At 49.8% G+C, this 24198-nt stretch overlaps 1 protein-coding gene across 3 annotated transcripts in view; it reads right to left on the minus strand.

The window, feature by feature from the left end:
* ZBTB7C (zinc finger and BTB domain containing 7C) overlaps window positions 1–24198 on the minus strand; it is a 363196-nt gene that overhangs the window by 274747 nt on the left and 64251 nt on the right. For all 3 annotated transcript variants that reach the window (XM_019652707.1, XM_019652705.1, XM_019652706.1), the window contains one exon: window positions 8144–8366. The gene's annotated coding sequence lies outside the window, so the exon portion shown is untranslated. The remainder of the gene's footprint in view (window positions 1–8143; window positions 8367–24198) is intronic.

Raw genomic sequence — 24198 nt, forward strand, 5'->3', positions numbered from 1 at the left:
GGGCAGTGTCACTGGCCCTCATATGTGGGATCCGAACCAGGGCCCTCTGGCGTCCCAAGCCAGCTCTTAACCAATGCACCACTCGGCCGGCCCATGTATGCATTTTTTTTAAATGTTTGACTAACTCTTCATACTCCTTGAAGTGTTTTTACATACATTGCCCATTAAACTCTCTCTTTATAGTTAAATGATGTCAATAGGACAAGTAATCTAATTATTTCCATTTAATATTGTAGATAAGGAAACTGAGGCTTGGAGCAACTTGCCCCGTGTCTTCTTACTTCTCAGTGGCAGAAAGGGAAGAAAAGAAATCGAAAAGTTGTTGAGGGCCCACGGGGGCCAAGAGCTCTCTCTCCATCACTTGATTTTTGTCCTCCCAACCATCCTGGCAGGGAGGTGTGGTCACACTCTGTCTTACATTTGAGGATGCTGAGACTCAGGGAGCTGAAGTCACCTGCCCCAAGTGCCAGAGCCGGAACTCAACACCAGGGCTCTGTGAGCCCACAGCTGAGGTCTGTGGTTGCCGTGAAAGTCCACAGTGAGGCCAAGTCGGTGCCAAGCACTGGGTAGGCCTTTTCCCAAAATATCAATACTAACAATAGCTATCTGAACCCTAAGACATGCCAGTTGTGGGCGGAGCTCTGTCCATGCAGGACTCTTGAGGACGAGGCATGTGTCCAGTTGATCTCTGAATTGTCACGTGGCTCAGAGCTGGGCCCCCTTGTTGATCTGAAGCATCCACCACCAACCTGTCCTTTCCTAGGGCCTTTTCTTTCATTCCCGCTGTGCAAGTTAAAGGACACTGTGGGCTGTTAGATAACACATGTCTGGGACTGCTATCCCGAATAACAAGCACACCCTGTGCGGTGGGGGGTCAGAGCCCCCCCTCCCCAACCAACTCTCTGCACCCAGGAAACCAAGTCAGCTCCCAGGAGCACCTCAAATCCCTTCACCTGGGCTTAAGCAACTGCTGCCCACCTTTTCCAAGACTTCCACTCAGGTTATCTTCTCTCACTGCCCTAAGGAGTGACTGGACGATGATGATGATAAACATTTCCCCATGAAAGTTCGGTTATCTCTAAGTCATAATTTATTCCTTTGTTTCTGTGGCTTATACTTTTTTGAAAAGATAAAAAACTTAAAAGAGAGGGCAGGAGTGAGTGAGCGTGGACGGGGTGATGAGCTTCTCTCAGCTCTGACGGGAAGACGGACACAAGGGGTGGAAACAGAGAGGGGGAGAGGCTGGGAGGGCCGGGCAGGGGGAGCATCGACCCCAGTTCTGGACAGGGAGGACTTGGCCCCCAAGTCAGATAAGACTGTAATCCAAACAAGGTTTATGTGCTCAGCTGCAGAATGTGGGCGTGTGGAGGAGGGAGAGAGGGAAGCATTCCAACTAAGTGATCCGTAACCAACAAAGGGATGGCCTGTCCAAATCCTCCCAGGCTTCAAGGCCCAGGTCAAGTGCTACCTCCCCCAGGTGGCCTCGGAGGACCACCCCAACTAAGTGCAGTCCCCCTTTCCTCTGAACCTAACCTTTCAATAATCCCTCAGGCTAATGGCATTGCTAGCTCCCATCCCTTTCATTCTTCTTGCTTCCCCAATTCCACTGTGAGCTCCCCAGGGGCCGAGAACTTGTTTTGACCACCTCGCTATCTTTCGAGTGTGTGATACCCACAGCAGTCCATGCTTTGGATGATGTTAGACTACACCTGTATACAGAGCCATGAGCTGCCAAGAAAACGTTTGTGGACTGAGTTTCAAAAAATGGCACCAAGTAATAATCACACCACTTAACCCGGGGTCTTGGGCTTTGTACTGTACAAAGCCCTTTCATAGTCTTACAAGGTAGGTGGCAGGTGATATTAAGCTCATTTTATAGGTAACAAAACTGAGAAAGTTTGAGTGCGTGCCTAATGACCAGTTAGTAAGCAGAAACGGCTCTGGGGCCCAGGCTTCTGCCCTTACTCCCCTTCTCCTTGGAGGGGCTGGAGGAGTCTCTCTCCTTCAAAGCACATGGCAAATGGTTTTGGGGAACATGCATTGCTCTAGCCCCATCCAAGATGCACAGTGTGTATTCGCATAACCAAGGCTCGGAAGATACCTGTCCAGGGTTTCTTCTCCAAACTTTCCTTACCTGGAACCCTTTTGCATGAGACACCAGCATCCTATACTGGTGGAATTTCTATCGCCCCACTGTGACTTTCCCAAAGAGTAAACCAGGCTCCCAGAAGAAGCTGTACATTATGGAGTAAGAAAGGCTTCAGCTAGATGAATAAAGCTCTGATGATGAAATTTCAGGGTTCAGCCAGCTAGTAAGAGCATTTCTTCTTATTATTTATTTTTACTCCTCATTATAGAACTTTTAAAAGTTACAAAAATAGAAGAGCATAATAAATCCCCAAGTACCCATCACCAATAGGCAAACTAGCTTCAACAATAGTCAACGTTCTATGTTTTGCTTCTCCTGCCCATTTTTTCTTTCTGAAATACTTTAAAGAAAATCCCAGACATCACATCATGTCATCTGTAAATGCTTCAGTGTGTGACACTGCCATGATATTACGCACCCTGACAAATTAACAATAATCCCTGAATGTCTAACACCCAGCCTGTACCTAATGTCCTTGAATCTCTCAAATATGTCCTCCTACAGCAGACAGGCTCGAATCAGGATTCAAACCAGACCCAGAGTACATTTGGTTGGTACGTCTCTTAAGACTCTACTAATCTCATAACAATTGCCCTTACACCTCCTCTCTACTTCCCCTCACCATTCTGTTGGAGAAGTTAGGGCATTGGTCCTAAGGAGCTTCTCTTGGTCTGGATTTGGGAATGGCCTCCCCTGCAGTGGTGCGTCACATGTTCCTCTAGTCCCTGTATAAAGTGGTAGTTAGGTGTACAGGCTTGAGCAGGTTTAGGTTCAGCTCTATGGCAAGAAAACATCATGGGTGGTGCTGCGACCTTCCTGCGTTACATCGGCTGCCCAACTTGTAGCAAAGCGAATACTGATTCATGGGTTTGGACAGTGGGGCACATATCTTTTTGAGCAATGAGGTCCTCCCAGTGTCTCCACAACTCTATCACATTCTAGAATTTGGTTCTAGATCCATTGCTAACCCAGGATTTCCCCATTTTCTATGATTTCACGCAAGACTCCCTCCTACCATCAAATTCTAAAATTCCATCAGCCTATTCTTTCCGAGGCTGTCTCTACATGACCTTTTAACCTTGCCTTTCTCTTCTTTAAAGAAAAGACATTTTTAAATGACCAGACAAGCTGGGGACCCCACGTTCCCTTCAGGCCAGGGCCTACTAGTGACTCCATGGGCTTAGCTGAGTCCCAGGGTCTCAGCCAGTGGATTCCTCCACCCATTTCTTAGGAGATGAGTCAGAATCTCAAAGAGAATAAGAACACATCGTTCAACATGATAAATATGCATCCAAATTTTTTAAAAACCAAATTACACAAATCAAGCTTATTCTGAGAGGTTCATTTTGCCAGGGGTCTCTAGTGCTCCAATCAGCATAATTAAATAGTAAGATCTCTCTAGAATTGATTGTGGTTTTCACATTTATTTTTTATCATCCAAGGACCATTTCAGCGAGATGATTTTAAGCTAATAAGAGCCCCCAAATTAGAAACGAATTAAGGAGATGGAAAATACAAATGTATTTGTTTTTAGTCGGGCACTATTTTTATCAGAGGAATCATGAAAAATTAAAATTGTTAAATACTCAAGTGAAGGTTGTCCGTCAAGGGCAGTGTGGCTTCCTGCCTCTCCCTGCTGCAAAATTTTAAGGTGATATATCAGAAGCTGATACGTCCCCACGGTTCTCCAGGAAGCGATTAAGAGACTAATATTGAAGAACAGAATTAGACACTGCTGGATATGGCGAGGAAAGGGCGTTGCCATATAACACTCTCGAATCTTTAGTGGTCAAGATTCCTGTATGTCGACCTGGCAACAGGATGAAATCATTCCAGCACTTTCTCATGCCCATTTAATAGACGAGAACATGAAGCCCTGGGGAAGATGAAAGATCTGCGCGGGGTCACACAGCACGCTTAGAAAGAGCCAGGATTACATTTCTATCCAAATGTGCCACAGATTAACTCATAAAATAGTTGTTAAGTCACAATGACACCGGTTTGGAGGACTCTTTTAGGATTCGTGACAGCCTTGAACGCTCAACATGAAGCAGGAGCCTGTGCTCCAGGGGGATGGACGCTGTCTTCTCGAGAGGCGGCAAGCAGTACAGGAACCCACAGACCACTACATGCGAGGACCACGGAGCCAGCCACACACCATAAAATACTGACTCGTTAAAAACATCATTTCAGTCCCCAGGCCTGGAGAACTCCCATTCCTTCTGTAGACTTTGTACTGATTCCAGCACAGCTGACACCCAGGTGAGCTTCACGTCACCAACTTGTCCCTCCTTAGCCTGTCTCTCCACACCGGGCCCTGAGGACAGAGAATCTGCCTGTGGACACTCCCTTCAAACCACCTTCCCTATTGAAGAATCTTCACCAACCCAAAGTCAAGAGGAGAGGAAGACCTGTGGAATTTCCTTAGACGGCTGCCCTGCTCCCCTCAGGCCTAGGACGACGAGTTATGAACTTTCATCATAATCCAGGTAGATTCCAAACTCAGGCGTCAGGAAAACATATTGCTGTCACTGACACAGAGGTCCTTCCCCTCTCCCAGAGAAGAACAGGAGACAGGGGGCTCTTGCCCTGAGGGGGGGGGAGCACCTAGCAGGAGCACGTAGCTGAGTCTGCTGGTGAGAGGACGTTCTTGGCGGCTGGACCTGCCATGTGATGCCAGTGGAAGGGCACCTCGAGAATCAACCCAGCTCCCAGACCACAAAACACCCCAGGTAGGGAACTGAGTCTCAATAACATTTTATAGCTTTACAAAGGACTTTCGCATACCCGATCTCATTTCAGTCTCAGAAAAACCCCAGAAGGCAGGAACTATATAACCTGGGGCTGGGCACAGGGGAACTTTATTTTGTGAAGTGTTGACTCTGAGCCAGCTCCATGTGTCAAGATGCTATGTGTATAAACAAACATACGCAGCAATGACTGTTTTGTACTGTTGTTGGGGGCCAGTGGCTGGAGCAACTGTCAGTCACAGAATTATAAAAAATGTACTCCCCATCCCCAGAGAGAGCAACCATATTCTGTGACAATGGGATTCCTGGCTCTAAGGGGGTGCCACCTGTATTTTTATGGCGGGAGAAAGGAAGAATGAAGGTAAGGTAAGGATGGGCCTTTTTTGCAAACGCTGAGGCTGAGAGGCAGGAAAGAGAGAGGGCTTGAAGGACATGCAGCTTTTGGAGAAGTATCCCTGGGTCGGGTCCCAAGATAGTTGGGATGGCTTAGGCCCTGGAGTGGCTGGCAACCCTCACCCCACTAGAACACAGCGCCCTGGTGGTGTCTGCACCCTAGAGATGAAGGTGGGGGCCCCAATGTTCCCTATGGCAGAGCCGATATAGGGGCACAAGTTGTCTGCAGGGCCTGGCTCCCCCAGATGACCACACAGGTCTGGATAAGGAGGGGCCAGAGGCAGTGGCCACCACCTTGGGCCAGGGGCCAGGCCTCACCCCCCTCCCCACTTGTCCTGACCTGAAAAGCTCCATGAGGTAGAGACAGAACAGCAGCCATGCCTGCTAGGGAAATTCTGTCACACTTAGCCAGTAGGGAAACTCAAATGGGTTTTCATTTGATTTAGGAAAATAAAAAGGATTATTTCTTGCCATCAAATGTCACAGAGCAACTATTCATTATTTTATTTAGCTCTGATAGTGACCCAACAAGACAGAAATTATTAGTTCCACTTTTAATGAAGCTTCTGAGGCTCAGAGAGCTTCAGGAACTGCCTGAGGTCAGCTCCACACCTGGCATGAGTGGCAGCGTCCTGAGCACGGCTGGTGAGGCCCGCAGCCAGGGCTGGTTCCAGAGAACACACATCGCCATCTATAGAACTGGGTTCGGCAAACTTTTGAGACGCAAGAGCCGCCAGGGGTCAGCAAACTGCGGCAGCCTTAGGCTCTGAAGTAAAATTGAAAATGAAAATAAAACTATCATAGTTTCATTTATAAAATTTTTAAAGGATATTATTCACATAATGGTGATTATGCAAAATATATTTATGGTTCTCAAGTAATTTTGAAATTGTTGTGAGGGACAGGATTGGCTCTTCCAGGGGTCGGCAAACTTTTGAGACAGAACGTACCCAACGAGCCGCATGTGGCTCGCAAGCCGCAGTATGCCGACCCCTGCTCTAGAACAAGCGAGTCAACTCTATCTTTGATCATTCAAGCCAATTTCCCCAGGGATTCATTATAGGCATGTCATAAGAAGGGGATATAACAATGAATCCTCTTGTTTAGCTCAGGATTCACCTGGCCTGTGGATGTGTCTCCACTCCTGTGATTTTTCCTCTGCCCCATATATACTCCCTCCCCTGGGAGCAGATAGTCCATATGCATCGTTGCATTTCCGGCAGCTAGCACATGTCCAGCACACAATAGGTACTCGGTAAATTAGGTGAAGGGCCTTCTGATAAACCGAATCCTTGGCTCTTTCTTGCCTCGATCAGGAAGTATGTTACCCTTACCTTTCTGAAGGCACATGCATGATGGAAGTTCTCACCCACCCACCTGCAGGGCTGGACCTTTCATGCCTCCTGCTGCCTCGCATCACCTCCCAATATGAGGAGGCCCCACAGGGTCAGCCTTGTCCAGTCTCCAATCAAGTTGAAGATGCACAGACCACCTGCCCCACTAAGAGGTGGGGTCTGGGAATATCCCAGAGCCAGTACACTATGGCCTGGGGTGCCCAGGGACACAGCTAGCCCCCGGGCACCTGTGAAGCTGGCAGCTCCCTAGCTAGGCCCCTCCAGACATCACCAGTCCCCTGACTGTCTTTGCTGGGGTCCCTGGTGTTCAATTCCCCTTCCATTTCCTCACATAGACAGGAGCTAAGTCCTGGGCCCCCCTGGCGCCTGTAGCTGATCCATTTCCTAGAGCTGGGCTCAGCTTTCTGGATTCCTTCTCCATCTTATTCTTTCTGCCTGATTTAGAACAGGGCCACCCAGAAGTCGTAATACTCTGCCCCTCCCCACCCTTTGGCTCGATGCTGTGGACCCTGACACCCGCCTGCACTGGAATGGAATTTGCCACACCCCCTTGGGCTCCGGCCCCAGGCCATTGGCCCTTTCCGCCTGCCCTGGTCAGTTTCCCAAGGCCCCAAGCTATTTTTGCTCCTGCCTCAGCCTGCCGTTTTCCAGAGGTGGAAGTTGTCAGAGTGGTACCCTGTACAACACACACAGTGAAGACCAGATGACCAATGGAACAGGAGCGCCAACAAATCAGCATCAGATCAGTGCTCATCTTTGGGTCTCAAGTCCAATTGGCCCCCTGGCCTTCCAGTCTCGGGCCCTGCCTCCTAGGCTCTGGGGACCTGTTTGATACTTCCTGCCTTGTTTGACCTCCCCACCGTGTCTGCCAGCCCCTCCTGGGCTCTCCAGACCTCTACTCGTGACCTATCCCAGTCACCCCTGATCACTGGCTACTTGCCCTGGCATCCTCGGAAGGATGAAGAAAGCCCAAGGTCCCCTTTTCCTTTTTTTTTTTTTCTTTTTAAAAGAATTACTGACCCATGGCTTCACCCTGTCATTTGAGAAATCTGGACCAGTCCAGACTTCCCAACCAGTGAGTCCCCAAGTCTACCCCTCAGGTATCACCAGTACACGAAAGGGCTCCTGCACCCTTCACTGACTCCGTCTCTCCATTGACATCAACTCCTTGCTTCCCAAGGGAGCTAATGGGGAATTATGACTTCTTGATTTGTTACCTGGAGCCCTTCAAACAAGAGGTGCTACATCCCTAACAGCATCAGGCCTTCCCATAAGGCACAGGAAGTGAGCCCACCTGATGCTAAATCTTCCAGAACCTGGCTCCAACAAGCGCATGGGGCAGACCCTAATAAACACAAAGCATCAATCAGGCCTTATTGGGTTCATTTGCATAGTTAATCTTTCCAAGGGTTGACAGTTCATGTCTACTACAGGCTGATATGTTCTCCTACTTGTCATATCATTCAGAAAGGATAGATGAGCCAAAGGTTCATTACCTGTCATTACAACGTGCACATGTCGCGGAGGGTCGAAGCATTGATTCTTCTTGGGTCTCAATGGTGCAGTCCCCAACTTGGAGGCTCCAGGTCCAACAGCCTGGATGATGCTCACTCCTCAGGCCCTGGGTGGGCTCCACGCCATCCCTTATAGCTTTCCTGGCTGGCCCGCTCCTCAGGGGGTGGTAAGGCCTTCTGAGACCCCAGCTACTTTAGAGGGGACCTGCAGGAAGAACATAGGTCTCGGTTATGAGGGCCAAAGACACGTGTCCAAGTTCTTTTTTGTTTGTTTTTTGTTTGTTTGTTTGTTTTGTTTTTTTGTTTTGTGGGGTTTTTTTCAAGATTTTATTGGGGAATTGGGGAAGGGGAACAGTGTTGGGGAATTGGGGAAGGGAACAGCCAAGTTCTTGTCCTTTAATCTTAGTTGTGGAGGGCAAAGCTAGCTCAGCTCCAAGTCCAGTCACCATCTGGCCGCCCGTTGGCAGCTCAGGGCAGCCCAGCTCAAAATGCTGTGTTCAATCTTAGTTGCGGGTGGGCGTAGCCCACCATCCCATGTGGGAATCAAACCAGCAACCTTGTTGTTAGGAGCACGTGCTCTCACCAGCTGAGCCATCCTGCCACCTGATGGCAGCTCAGCGGCAGCTCAGTTCGGGCGCAGCTCACTGGCCCATGTGGGAATTGAACTGGCAACCTTGTTGTTCAGAGCTCGCGCTCTTAACCAACTGAGCCACTCAGCCGGCCCTATGTCCAAGTTTTAACTGTTCTAGAATCTTCCAGCCATCCTCATTGCGCTTTACTATTAGGTCTTACAATTCCTGGTGACTATATGAGCTCTACCTCTGCCAGAGTCTTCACTGTCAGTGTTTTGCTCACCCTATCCCCAGGCCTCAGCACACACACGCGCACACTCCTTCATTTCTGTCTTTCTACCTCTGCATATTTTATCTTCCTGAAAGACCCACTTTCAGTCACTCATCCTAACCACTATTCCTATTTTGGCTCAGACTCACCAACAGAGCCTCGTTGCCCAGGAAATAGGAAGGATCTGGGTGCTCTCCCTCCACCAATGAGGCCTCAAAGACCAAGAACATGTCTATCGGGGACAATCCTCAACTCCTAAGGCCCAGGCCCCAGGACAAGGATTCCGGTGTGCTGTGGTTTACGGTGGGGGGAGCTCTAGGAAGGCCATCCACCTGGAGTGACAGTGAGCCTCCTCTTACAGCCCTGCACTCAGAACGAGAGGCAAGCATGGAGATGCAGACCTCACTGCGTGAGGACACAGACACGGGATCCACTGAGTGACCGCATCTCATAGCCAAGACAGCAGTTCACACTGGGGCAGGGGTGGGGGCTCCAGTTAGAAGCAGCCCTGCCCCAGTGAGGAGATCTGCTCGTCTCTGAAGACAGGTCCACACTGGCCACAGCCCTGCACCTCAGACCAGGCATGACCTCCAACAACAAGGGTGGAAGGGGAGGGCTCCTGCTGTCCAGATGGCTGAGACCCTGAGCTCCACCCCAAGCCTGGGCTCCTCCGGGCCTCAGTGCCACGACTGAAAAGGGGCTGTGGCATGTGGAGGGTGTCTACAAGAGCACCCAGCACTGCAGATAAGAGGAAGTACCGTGGACAGGGATGGGGGTGGCAAAGGAAGGGTAGGGACGTGAAGTCCCACGGACTCCGTAATCATAATGATGGCGATGTCTTACAACACGTAGATGGGGTTATATCCTTCAAGCTGCTTTTGCATCCATTGGACCCATTTGGTTTCACAGTAGCAATGTAAAGGGGTATTTTCAAGATGAGGAGATAGAGGAACGGAGAGGTTAAGAATCTTGCTAAAGGTCACACAATAAGTTAGTGAAAGAATCAAGGCTGGAATTCCTGACTCCCGTTTACCATTCTTTCCAACAAGCTCCCTGGTCCTACAGTAAATTGATGTCCACTTTGGGGTGTGGCAGGTCAAGAGGAGCGGGAAGGAGGAGGGGAACAGAGGCAGCCTTGGCCTGCGATGGGGGGATGGAGAAGAGGAGCATGATCCTGCCTTTGGTTTCTCCCCTGATGGGAGAGTTTAGGAGGAGAGAGCACAGAGAGAATAGAGTGATAAACAGAAAAGACAGGGACGTGGACGCTCCCACGTATCAGGAGCAGCTCAGGCAAAGAGGAAATTGGCCGTGATAAACAGCCACAGCTTTGGGGGGCTGGGCTGACTTTGAGCCTCTTGGGTGGTGCACCTGGCTCCCCACAGCTCTGGCCTCTGAGGCATTTCTGAGCCAAGCAGCACTGGTGGGGTTGGAAGCTGCTCTAAAAGAACAAAGCAGTTATTATTATTACCTTCAAAAAGCACATGTACATGGCAATAATCTTTTGTATATGTGATATATTCCTAAATAATAAAAATGAAAAAAAAAACAAAAACCATGAAGTTCTACCTGTGAAGAAAGATATTGGCTGTGAAGAAAGATACTGACAATGAGATTCTCTGCTTGATTCCAAAATGCTCTGCTTCTGTTCACACAGAGGAAGTCATGACCTAGGAAATTCCTACCTGGTGATGGAAGGCAGGGCTGAGCTCCTTCCAAAACAAGCAGCATGGGCCAAAGGCCAGGAAACCCAGAATAGGTGAAAAATCCACGGAGTTAGGCATAAAAATGATGCAGACATCAGCGGCAGCCATGTAGCTCGGTGGCGGACCCACACGCTCACCTCCATCAACAGAGGACCAGACCTCAAAACCTCAGGCCACAGGCAGGACAGAAAGGCACCCCCTTGGTGTCAATGCTCTGTGTCCCAGGCTCCCTGCTGGGTCCTTGCTCAGCCTTTGAGCTCTTAGTGAGCCCTACTACGTGCACCGGATGCCGTGTGGGAGGGAGGACAAGTTGCACCCTTCACAAGCTGGTCAACAGCCCATCCCGCTGGCTGCATGGTCACCTTTGTAGCCCCAGAAGCAAACCATTAGAGCTCCTCAATGTTTAGGGGGGGGGGCAAGGGACAGGAGCCCTTCCAAGCCCTCTTACAAGGTGGGATTGAAACATATTCACAGCAGATGGTGCTGTCGCCCTCGCTCCAGGGTCCTCATTCCTAATTATCTGTGCTGTCAACAAAAACAATTAACCCTCAAAGAAAAATTGCGCCATCCACTCCCAAACACATGAAAAGGCAATTTTTTCCCAAGGACAAGGGATACTTAGGGCAGTGGCAGAGGGAAAGTAGGGCAGCCTTGAGTTGGGTTCCGGATCTCACTCACCCTGGGCGATTTCGCCATCCTCTTACCTCTCTGGTCTGCCATGGGCATCACACCTGCAGCCCCTCCTGCCTCTGAGCCTGTGTTTCCTTTCCTATAAAAGGAGGAGGGGAGTCCAATCCCTGGGGTCCCCTTCAGTCCCGCAGTTCCACCATTCTACAAGCCAGGTTCTTTTCCTCCGAATTTTAAGTTCTCTGGAGCAGAGACTGACTGAATTTCCATTTGTTCCATCATTCATTCACTCGCTTATTCATTCATTCATTCATTCATCCATTCATTCATGCAGTTATTGCATATTTATCATACTGCTCCCAGGAGATATAAAGAAAATATCTATTCAGCCTTCTTGACCACTGCTTGAAGACTTCTTCCCCTGAGATGTGGGGAGAGAAGGGAAGCATGGGGCAGGGAGAGGTGGGGCCTCCCAGGGGCTTGAGGACTTGGCATCAGGCTACAGGAGTAAAGTGCTGCTGCTGCATTTGAATTCTCTCCGAAGATTCGGCTGCACAAAGGCAGCCTCCTCTCCAGGGAGCTGAATTTGGTGAGCAAGCCACTTCGGTCCCCAGGGAAGGCCTGCAGAGGGGTGGAGGGGTGTGATGTGAGGAGAGCTGAAAGCCCCCAGCAGTTGCTGTGGTGCTAGTGACAGCACAGGGCCTGCACTTTGCAGGTGCTCATTAAATATCTGTGGCATGAGTGAATGAACCAGAATGGCCCTTCTTAAAGGAATTGTTTTCTAAAAAGGAGAGTTTTTACAGGGCTACAGCATGTTTGTTACCTAGGAGGCTACGACTTAAGGCAGGGATCAGTTGGCCTAATTCATCCTTCACCATGCACTGTCATGGAAAAGAAAGCAGAATGAGCAAGAAATTGTAGAACGTTAGCTGACAGAGCCTTCAGGGATGATGTCACCTGGGGCCACATTTTGTAGGTGCAATCTGGAGAGGTTGAGGGGCTGGCTACTCACAGACAGGGAGAGATGGAGCAAACCCTGCCACAGGTGGCCCCCATCCAGGCCTCATCCTGTCCCACTCCATACTGCCTCCCACGACCACCCCTGAACAGACTGGAGAACTCAAGAGGCAGAAAGGACAGGAAAGTCCAGGTTGGGGTACTATCCAGGCCCCGTAGACCTGCAGGCCCCCTATTCAAGCAGGGCAGTTCTCTGGGCACCTGGGGGTGAAAGACAGGACTAGATGCAGGGAGCTGTCACCCCCTCTTGCACCACCATTTTGCCCAGTTCAAGCCTTATGACATCTTTTTTCCCTCTTCTTATCACCCATCTGGCTATCAGCACTTGCCCTCACCCAATACCCAGAAGCACAGGCTCCAACGCCAGCTCCTTGGCATAAAAGGAGTGTGTTTATATTCAAAGCAGGCTGTTGCCCACTCGAATCTGCCCACGCGAAGGCAGCACATGTGACTGCACCCCCTGCCCAGAGCCCAAGCGGGACAGATGCCAACCTCTGGCTGGAGACATTTCTAAATATGAGCCTGGCACAAAGAGTCAGGTTCCCAGGCCTCCTCTGTCCTGGGATACCCAGCCAGGATTTTCGAGTCTGCTGGGAGGGAGAAGGCTGGGGAGAGGCAGAATCAGGAGGCAGCCAGCTGAGACAGCCATTGGCCCTGGAAACATCGCCCGAACCCCTCACTGGTCTCCCAGCCTCGTTAGGGGAAGGGAAAGGATTACCCTGTGCCCAGCAAGTCTAATCTATTACCTGAAACCCTTGGCAGGGGGACAGGAAAGCCACTGCCTGCTCAAATGTGCACAGATTAAAAATATACAAATGGAATATTTTTTTCTTCCCCTCTCCTCAACCCCCTGAAGCCTGGGATGCTTGTTAAAAATAGCCTTGCTGTGGCATGGATCCTACAAAACCCAACGGCTGGCAGGAAAATGAAGGAACCATTGGAGACAGCACTGAGTGGTTACCCCCGGGGAGTGGTCTGGGAGGGCCAAGATGTGGGGAGGGGTTCCCAGTATTTCCAGAAACACATCTACACTGCTTGGATTTTTAACAACAAACAGCCATTATTTTTATTAGTTTGTTTTGTAAAATGGAGGTTCATCCATTGCATCCTCCATCCTAAGCTTAAGGCTGAACTTGCACTGACATAGCACCCCAACAGTCCAGTGCTGGCTGGCCTAACGGAATACTGACCCCTCAGCACCCAGGGCACCAGTTACAAACACAGCCCAGAGTCAGGAAAGGAGCACTGAATCTAGAGTCAGTGTCTCCGACGGGACAGGGACAGGCAGGCCAATTGTACAAATCAGAGAGAGAGTAGAATTTTGACAGCGATGGCATGATGGAGACCAAGTGTGGATTCAAGAGACACTGAAAAGGCAAAGTAGGAGAATGTTTTATGAAATGATGTGATGTTACGCCACCAATAAAAATCATGTTGATTGAGGTAATGCAGCAACCCAGGAAGATGCTTACGACCTAGCAACTGAAAAAGCAGATCACCAATTACAGGCACACTGGTCTTCCAAGCTGCCAAATGCACACTGAAGAAAACTGATAGGAAGGCTACATACAGCTCAGGACCACGAAGGCAGTGTTATGGCAATGTAACCACGTGCATTTTTACGTATTTGTTCTTTTCTAGATATTCTTAACCCTCCGTCGGGCGCAATGCAAAAGTTAAGAGTTCAGGCGCAATGCATCTACTAGATGCGTGTATGACATTTATTTATTTAAATTGAAAATGAATGAAAATAACGTGTAAGCATGCTTATTACTTATTCAGAATGAAATGTTAATTTATATCTAACAGTTAACTGTTAGATATTGGAAAATTTGTGTGCAATGAATCTGTGAGATCGGTTGCGCCCGACGGAGGGTTAATGAAGCTTTATCATGTTTGTAATCTAAAATTTATCTTCTACATATTCTCAGATGCCCGCTTCCCCCAATTGTCAGTTATTCTGGTGATATTGAGGTTTGATGCATTTGTGCGCACAAACTGCCATTACTGCAAGGGCTGGAAAAATGGTGCATTAAATCTTCTCACTCAAACCCAAAAAAATAAAGCCACCCAGATTCTGATTTTCCTCTAAGCCAGGGTCCAGCGCTTTGGAAGGCTGGCGCTATCACCTTTCACTATAGCAACAAGGAGACCCTGGTAACCCCGAGCTTGTGTATTAACAGTAGAAATAGGATGTCTGTGGGTAGATGTTCAGTAAGAAGCTGCTGCAGGTTTGCACTGGACAGGCCGGGTTTGGAGCCCTCTCAGCCTCCCTTGCAGGAAATAGAAAACGAAAATCAGACTCCAGGAGCTGGTTCTCACAAGAGTACAAGGTGTGCTTGTCATTTTCTTCTTTGTTTCCCATTTTGGGGCTGTAACCTGCCTTTCAAACCAGTTCCTGACACTTCTGGAGGTGGGCTGTTCTAGAACAGATATCAAAATCTTCCACTCAGAGGGTGCCTGTGGCTCCCTTAGGTATCGGGTATGTTCACACCACGCCCAGTTCCCTGCCCCAGGCTGCCCTGTGCATTTCTGGTCAGCTCTCCTGGCTAACCAGCACCGCCCACCCATTCACCCGAACCCCATCCCACTCTGGGCAGTGTCTCTTCAACTTGTCCTTGGGCAGATGTTTCGGGCTCCCCAATCTCCCACCTAGGCCTTGGTGCTGACCTCTGGGGGGCTGCAGGGCTTCCCAGCCCTGGTCTGGCTGCTCCTGACGGAGGTGCAGTGTCTGAACCCAGGCCTGCTCCCCAGCCCCCGAATCCATTTTGCACTCTAGTGAATCAAGTTCAAGGCCCCATTCTGACACCATCTCTCTGTGAAACCTTGGGCAAGTCACTTCACATCTCTGGACCTTGAGTACATCATCTATAAACATGTTTCAGCGGGTGTATGGAATCTCGTGGTCTCTTTCAGGCTTAACACTCTATGACGCCCCCAGAAATAACCATTTATCTAGCTATACAGACAAGGTATTTCACATACAATGATTTTCTAGACAACTCAGCATTGCCCTTCAAGCAGCAAAATGTGTTTTCTTTTAACCCTACTCTACAACATATTTTTTTAAAATGTTTACATACTTCTCTTCCTCTAATGGCAAAGCATTTAAAACCTAAATTTGTGTACATCCCTCCCCAGCTTGGTTCTACTAAACACTGTTCCAAAGAAGCTTGCTCCAGCTTTGCTCCCGGCTGAGGTGCTGAACGTAATGGAACCTTGTGTTGATGGCCCTCCGGTATCTCTATGAGACTGTCTGCTGTGCCGGGTGATTCGTCCCTGCTATTCCCATTTTTCTCTTCTTCTGTCTGCCCCGTCCCACAGTAAGGCACCCAGAAGAGGCCGTCTCCCTGTCTGGGTCTGCCTGCTAAAGAAGCTCCCCCTGCTTCTAATGCACAACTTGGAATCCTCCTAGGCCAGGCAATCATGGGGCTCTGAGCAAGGGGCAGGGGCAGGGGCCCTCGGGAATAAGGAGCCATGTGCTCAGCCATGGTCAGAGGCACTTCTCCCTCTCTTTGAGATCTATGTTCTGGATAAGAGAGGTGCTAGCAGGCTTACCTTTGAATAAGTGCAGTCTCTGTGTCTTGACCCCCTCACCTGACCTGGTACTTATTTCTGCTTTGCTAGCTGGTTTTCTCAGAGCGGGATTTACAGACACTCAGAGTTGCTGACACATGGCCAGGGTAGAAGGTAAGCTCAGATTTAGAATTTAACCCTAGCTCTATACCTAACGTCACTCCTTTCTGCAAACCGATCCCCAAGTTTCAATATGCCCTTGCCTGGCTTCTTCCCCTAAGAGATGCTACGATTCCTAAATTAGGCTTTCTTTTCCCTGCTTTCCCTTAGGAAGCCACCCAGAGGCACTAGGCCTGATGCAGGCTCATCCCTGGACCAGAAACATCTCGTAGAACAATTTGCACCCCCCCACACCTTCCTGTCCCCAAAAGGCAGCACGAAGCCTGGGTCCCTCTGCCTTTGCCCCTCCACCCCAGGTCGGAGCTAGCTTCCACCAACAAGCTTTTACTGTCCCCTTTGCACGCCAAGCTTCCAGCAACTTCTTCTCCTACCTGGCCCCGTCAACTCTGCTTTATTACCAAGCCTCCCCATCGCCCTGGGACACACAAACTTCCTGCTCCGTGCATGACGGAGCCCACCACCTCACTCATTCCCTGCAGGATACCAGCAGAAGACCTGGAGGTTGTGGCCGGAAAAGAGAATTTCTGAGTTTTCAGGCTGGGAGGCAGGCAGTTCTGAAAGGTGGTCTTTATGGAAAGGCCAGGCTGCCAACTCCAGGAGGGGGAAAGCTTCCAGGGATGAAACGGTAAAGCCACATTGAGACCATGGTGGGAGATGGTTTGCAAAATGCTGAGGGCAGCAAGAAAAAGGGCAGGGAATGGGGGCCAGGAGGCCCGGGAGGCGGGTGTGGGAGGCAACTGAGGAAAAAAGGTGAATGATGGATAACCAGGCGGAGAAGGCGGTGGAGGAGGCTGGGAGGGCACGTGAGTGTGAGGGCGGGCTTACCAGTCCTACTTGACAAATGAACTGGACTCAAGACTCCACCCAGAGGGCTGTCAGGAAGGGGCCTCTGCAAACCCACATCCCTGCTGGGTCTGGCAGCAAGTGAGCCAAAACGGTAAAATAGCATGAACCTTGCAAAATAATAACAATCGCCAAGAGCCAGGCATTTCCCAGGAACAACTCAAGCTGGTCATCACAGCCACCCCAGCCCTGAATTGTCACCTATTTCTGCTTTATCGTCTGCTTTTCCCAGATAAGGTTTATACACTGTGGGAGCTGACAGTACCTCAGGGGCCAGACCAGAAGGCAAGCTCGGGTTCAGAATTCAACCCCAACTCTACACATCCCTGGTGTCATCCCAGGTCCAAGTCCAGCACCCATTTTCACAGATGAGTAAACTGAGGCTTAGGTGCACCCAAGGTCACCCAGCTCATAAAGGAGGAGTCTGGATTCAAATCCTCAGCTACCCGATCCCTAAACTCCCTAAATGTGCCTGGCCCCTAAGCTACCACACTTCCCTGCAGACTCACAGTTCCTCAGGGGGGATGGGATGGGAGGGTGGGCAGGTAGGAAGGTGTGGGGGAGGAGGTGTAAGGACAGTGGCTCCTGGCTGCTTTACTCTAGGGGACCCTGCTGTCTCCTGGCTGCTTTACTCTAGGGGACCCTGCTGTCTCGCCACATGAAAACACCGGCTCCAAGTCTCCTGCAGAGTTAGGGATGGTGCAGGCAGAATAACTCCCTCAGGTAGGGCCAGTTTCCCAGAGTTACAGCATGCACGTGCATCATACAGTAAATCAGGACAGGAGAAGAAGCTTTGAGAGATGGATCAGAGGACACAGGAAGCTGGGGGTGGGGAGAGAGGGGTGACAGAAAGAAGCAGGAGAGGGCAGCTGGGGCTGCAGGGTTTCCAATACCCTGGGTGTGGTGCTGGCTGACAGGCAGCTGGCAGGACTTGAGAAGCACCTATTAGCAGCTTGCAGGCTCCTTCTAATCAAAGTCACAGCATCCTGGCAATACATGATAGGGGAGAGAGGAGTGAAGGAGGAAATCATTTTTTCCCTTCATTTCCTATATAAAATGGCCACGGGGAAAGGAAATGGCAGAGGAGAACAATGCTAAATTTTCTCTTTATCACTCGGCTCAAAGACCAAGTCTCCATCTTTTTCTGTTTCTTACATCCTTCCTAATATCTACCTAGCACCGCCCAATGCAAACTACAGGAGCTGCATACATGCTTCCATTCAACAGGCTTTTAGTGAGTCTCTATTATATGTTAGGTCCTGTGGAGATGATGAGTAAACAACAAAATAATACAACAGACCCCTACAGGAGGGAGCATGTGGTCTCATGAGGGGAGGTGGGACATACACCTCCCAGAGCTGAAACCCAGAGTCCCCCAATCATTGAGTGATGCTGAAATAAATGGCGCTCATGCTAAGCGCTTTAAGAAGAAAGTTTAGAGCAGACCAACCTACTCAAGATGTAGTGGGCTCTTCAGCCATGGGTGTATTCAAGGCTGACTGGCTGCGAGCAGGGGAATAAGGGAAAGTCCAGTTCATCAGGGCCCAAGACAGCAAAGGATCCAGAAATGCCATGCCCAACAGGCCTTGAGCAGGGGCTGGGTGGACACAGTGCACACACCTGGGGGGCCAGCTTTAAAGGGTGGGGACAGACACTGCAGAACTGGCCACAAAGCCCCCCAGGGCAGGGACCATGGGTTTGTTTGTTTGTTTGTTTGTTTGTTTCTGTTCGTTTTGTTTTTTGTGGTCTCTGAACATAGCATAGTGCCTGGCCATACTGGACACCCCAGAGGTCCTTCAAGAAGTAAGCTGGGTTCCACAGCATTTAGTCTGCACACCACAGCACTGCAGTGAAAGTTAGGGTTTATTTCCTCTGTGATGTGTTGTGAGCTCCACTCTAACTGGACTGTGAGCTTCTCTCAAAATTTGTTTTCTTTATATAGTGTTTTATATGTTAGTTTTCTATGACTGCTGTAACAAATCACCACAAAGTTAGTGGCTTAAATAACACAAGTGTATTATCTGCAGTCCTGTAGGTCAGAAGCCCAGCACAGGTGTCCGCCGGGCTGTGTTCCTTCCTGGAGACACGAAGGGAGAACCCGTTCCCTGGCCTTCTCAAGCTTCAGGCTGCCTGCGTTCCTCGGCGCATGGGTCCCTTCCTCCACCTCCGAGGCCGACAACACAGCATCTCTCTGGTTATTCTTCCATGGTCATGTCTTCCTCTCTGCCCACAGCCAGGAAAGGTCCTCTGCTTTTGAGGACCCATGTGATTCGATTGGGCCTACATCGCTCATCCCAGATCCTCTCCCCATCTCAAGGTCTAACCTGCATCCATCTGCAAAGCCCCATGTGCCATGTAAAGCAACATATTGACAAGTTCTGAGGATTAGGGCATGGACATCTTGGGGGCAGCATTATTCAGCCAACCACAAATAGGAAACACATTCACATTGTTCAACATTCAAATGGTACGGCAGGCTATAGAATGAAGAATTTCCCTCCCATCCCTGTCACCGGTCCCTGTCACCCACCATCCAGTTCCCTTCCCTGTTACTATTTCCTTGGATTTCTGCCTCACAAGACTGGATGCCTATAAACAGTGATATTTATTATCCTTACCCTTTTTTCACAAGTGGTATCACACCATATACTGTTATGTAGCTTGCTTTTATCACAATACCTTTGAGATCATCCCAGATCAACACTATAAAAGCGTCCTTGTTCTTTTTTATGTCTGCATACTATCCCACTGTATGGCTGCACTATAATTGGTTAACCCAGTCTCCTGCTGCTGGACATTGATGTTGTTTCTAATCGTAAACAGCACTGCAATGAACAATCTTGTACATATGCCCTTTCCTGTACATGTGCCCAGACCTGTAGGATAACTTCATACAAGTGGAACTCCTAGATCAAATGATTTGTACATGAAAACTTCACAGTCGCTGTTGAATTGCCATCCGTAGAGTTAAACCAGTTTACACATATGCTCCCTCCTCAAGCCATGGACAGGAGTGGCACGTGAGCTCGTTTTGGCTGGGAAGCCATGGCTCACATTTCTTCCATGTCCTCCATGGTACTCATTCCAGGGACAGAATCAGGAAGCCCTTGGGGGTCACCGCTGCTCACAATTCCCTGGACTCTTGTTGGCGATGGGAGCAGGAACTGGAGAGGAGGATGAAGCCAGCAGCCAGCAAAGGAGGGGCCCAAGTTCAAAGGATCGAAAAGAGAAGTGGCTTTGTGCATCTCAACCAGCCAAACTGCTCCTGCCGCACGGACATCCCGCCGGGTGGGGAGCCAACGGGTTTCCCCGGCAGGGAGAGCATGTTACCACTGTCTAAAGGAGGGCCTCTCAGCATTGACGTGCTCCAAGAGGAGATTACAAGCGATTTGGGGTTTCCAGAGTCCCAGCTGCGCCCGTGTTAAGAAAGAACCATTTTCTTGCTCTTAATGCATTCCTGGTGGAGATGTTGCTTCAATCTGAATGAGCCTTTTATGTGCTGAAGTCAATTGCGATTGAAAAGATAAGTTAAATCACTTATTCCGGAAGACATGAAACCTTTGATCGAAGTGATTGATTAAGATTTCCAAGCAGTAGTTGCCAGGCCTTGGGAGCCCAAAAAGTGCCTATTCCCTCCACCCAGCCCCACCTCAGCAGCAGGGCAAGCTGAGATTGGGCACAAGACCCAGAATCCCAGCTACTGGGAGGTTTCTCTCTGCCAGAGCATGGAGGAGGCTGGGAGCAGAGAGCAGGGTACTAAGTCCCCGCAAATGTGCATGAGGCGCCCTGGCAGCCCAGAAGTGCAGGGACTTGAGTGCCATGCCCCCTTCTAGCCCCCTTTCTCACTGCTTGGCCTCTCCTCATAGGTTCAGCTCAAGGGTCCCCTGTTCCAGGAAGCCAGGGGCCAGGATTCAGTGGATGCCTCTATGGCATGTTCCTAGAGCACCTCTGACCCTGAAATGTTGCCTTGTCCGTCCACCTGACTTGGCATCCACAGGGCTCTGAGCATTCTGAGGGCACTACCCGGCACCATGCTTGATGCCCAGTAAGTGCTCAATAAAAGCTCAATGAGTGAATGAAACTGAGCCCCACCAGATGCAGTCAGAATAATTACCTGCCCTAATGGTGTCACCCACCAACTTATCTAAGGCTTCACAGCCCTACTGGGCACACCAACCACTGGGTTAGACCCTGGGGGCACCCAAGGGGTTCCAATAGGACTTCCTGTCTTAAAATGCCACCCTGGTCCCAAAAGCCCACTGTTGGAGCCACTCTTTTTAGCTGAGGCATCACCTCCAGGAAGTCCCCATCCCCAAAAGAAGTCACACTGTCATTCAGTGGTTCTCTTTCACTCCTCAGCCAGCTAGGGGTGGAGCACAGGAGCAGGAAGATTAGATCCGGGCCTGAGATGCCACCAAAGGTATGGGGCAGGCACTGCGGTCGGCAGCCCAGGGGCAACCTGAGAGCACTGGGTGCCAGGAGATGAAAATGTGCCTCAGAGGGCATCAAGGTAAGAGCTGAACTTTGGAGAAGAGCAGAAGTTACACAAGTTAAAGGCAGAAGTGATGTACAAGCAGGTGAGCAAAGTGAGGTCAAGATCAGAGGTGAGCTGAAAAGCTGCGCTCGCTGTGTCAGGGGGACCAGGCCCAGGCTTACCTCACCCCTTACTCTCAGGGGAGCCTTGGGCAAGCCATCAGCCTTAGACATCTGTATGTGAGAGTCATATTATCAACAGCTATCCAGTAAGTAACAGAAAACCTGGGAAAGTTCTCTGGAAGCCTGAAAGCAACATAGAAACTGTTACAATAAAACCCTTTGCTTTTGCCATGTCTTGCAGCCTGCGTAGGGGTTCCTATCCAGTACCTCCTCAAAGCAGTGTTGGGAGACAGGTAAGGTCAGTCATACCCAATTTACAGATGTGAAAACTGATGTATAGATAGCTCAAGTCCAGAATCATACAGATAACAAGGTGCTGAGCTGATAGCAGTGTCCAGGTCTTCTAACTCCAAACAGAATGTTCTGTTTACGACACCAAGATGCACCCAGCTGCCCCAAATCCACAGGCTCTAGCTCTCCCCCAAACCCTCCTTTCTTCGATCCTGTCACTTCCCCCCAAATTTGCTGATGGATGAATGAGCTTCCCCAGGCTCTCTGTGACCAGCAGTGTTGGGGGGAGGGAGTAGGTGGGCAATAAATGCAATCTGGCGGCAGGCTAGGCTCAGCCTCTGACCCACCGTGCGGCTGTGAGAGTCCCTGTCCCCCGGTTTCCCCTAATTCTGTGTACCTTTGATGCTAAAACCACTTACTGACCCTAATCTTGGTGTTTTCAGAAAAATACACTCAGAGCATTTCTCAAAGGGTGGCGGCCCTTTGTGACAACAAGGAGAGAAGGGTGGAGCTGGCCTGCACTGAGAGGGCACCTCTTAGGTCCCTGTCACTCCATGCATGTGTTCTAAGTTATCTCAAGATAACCTGACATTATCACACCTGTTGGCAAAACTCCATCCTTCTGCAAGGCCCAGGTAAACAGGTGTTTTAGGCTGACACAACCAATCTCAACACGATCACCATTAACGACTTCGCTCCTAACAGTTTCCTGTTGGAACTTTCTGTGTACTGTATACGCTGTTCCCACTTTCAGACCATCTGATATGGAAAAACTTGAGTTTGCAACAGGAAAATAAGGAGGTGATTAATCACCTGGCAAAAGGATTCATCTGAGATCTCCTTGTCAACACATGATCCCCAAATAAAATTAGAATAGAGTTTTTCTTCCTACTCAGTTTTCACAGCACATGTATCTCATGGACTTGGGAACACGGCTTGAGAGACGTGGCTATTTCCTGCTTCCTAGGAAACTGCAATTCTAGCATCAATTCCAGCCTGTTGAGCCAGGTAAGCAAGAGAGAAGAAGGCTGGTATGTCAGGGTTGAGCCTGAAATGTAACAGTACGCTCCCCTCAGTGTTCCACAGAAAGTAAGGGAGATGGAGGAGGGGAAACCAAAGAAATTGGGCTGAGCCCGCCAAGCACACTGATGCCCTCCTATGCCATTGGCACTCAGCCCTGCCCCCGCCTCACACCATCCCAAGAACAACCTAGCTGATCGGGTCTCAGACAGTTTTCCCTACACCCCCCCTGTCTCCTGCTTCTTCTCTGACAGGAAACCATGATACTCCACCTCTGTCACATCTAGTCTTTCCCCCTCTGCCTCCAGGTTCATCACAGTTGACCTGTCCTGGGTCCCCTGCTTATTGGTCCTTGGAGAAGGAGACTGACTTGTATGCTTCCTCTAAGTTGCCTAGAATAGCATGCTAAGGTTAGCAACTTTTCCTCCTATTTCTGGCTCATAACACGAGCCTCTTGGAGTTGGTCATATTTAGAGGAAAAGAATATAGTCATTAATAGTGACATTTCATAGGGGAGGGGAACAACAGAGTAGTCTCATGCAGCCTTGAAATCATGTCACACGGACAAGCCATGAGCTACTACTGAAAATCTGTTTTTCAAAACTTAAAAGACTCAATTTCCAGATGTGTGCTTCGGGGAGCCAAGCTGCTGTTGATTTGTTCCCAGTTCACTATGGAATAAAGTCTCAACTCCTCACCGGAGCATTTCAGGCCTTTCATGGGCTGGCACCTATAAAGCCTTCTCTCCTTCCCAGGAACTCCGCTCAGCACCAGCTTCTCACTGTGCCCTAGGCCTACGCTGGGCTTTCCATTCTACGCCCCTCACATGGGCCCAGCCCCAGGGGCCCCTCATTCACTGGAGCCACTGTGCTGCATAGCTCCAGGCAGTGCCTCTCCCATTCCAGGCCAGGTGCATGCAGTGCATGGCACAGTACTATAGGCCTGTACACCCTCACAGGCCTCCTGCTTGGGGAGCGCCCCGCTCCACACATACACACACATGCGCGCACACACACGGTACATTCCGTGTCCTCACCTTCCTTGGTGCTTCATATCTGCAACTCACGTCAGGACTTTGACAGTCCCTGCTTCATGTTCTCTTGATCTGGGTGGGTGGGAGTAGGTCCCAATTTGAGTATAAGTGTCCTGGGGGTAATGACTTGTAGTCCTGAATCTGTAGAAATCACCCTCACCCCTGGGTAGAGGGCTGAGAATTGGCTTTCAAAGCGTGGCCCCGCGGCCAGCAGCTATGCAGCACCTGTCCATCTGTTAGAAATGCAAGTTCTCGTCACCGCCACATTCACCCCCACCCTGACCTCTTGAATCAGACACTTGGGAGCTGGAGCCAGCACCCTTTTTAGCAAGCAGAGGAAGTTTGAGAACACCCAAAGTATAGGATCC

Source organism: Hipposideros armiger, unplaced genomic scaffold (assembly GCF_001890085.2).
Source record: "Hipposideros armiger isolate ML-2016 unplaced genomic scaffold, ASM189008v1 scaffold_186, whole genome shotgun sequence".
NCBI classification, from domain to species: Eukaryota; Metazoa; Chordata; class Mammalia; order Chiroptera; family Hipposideridae; genus Hipposideros; species Hipposideros armiger.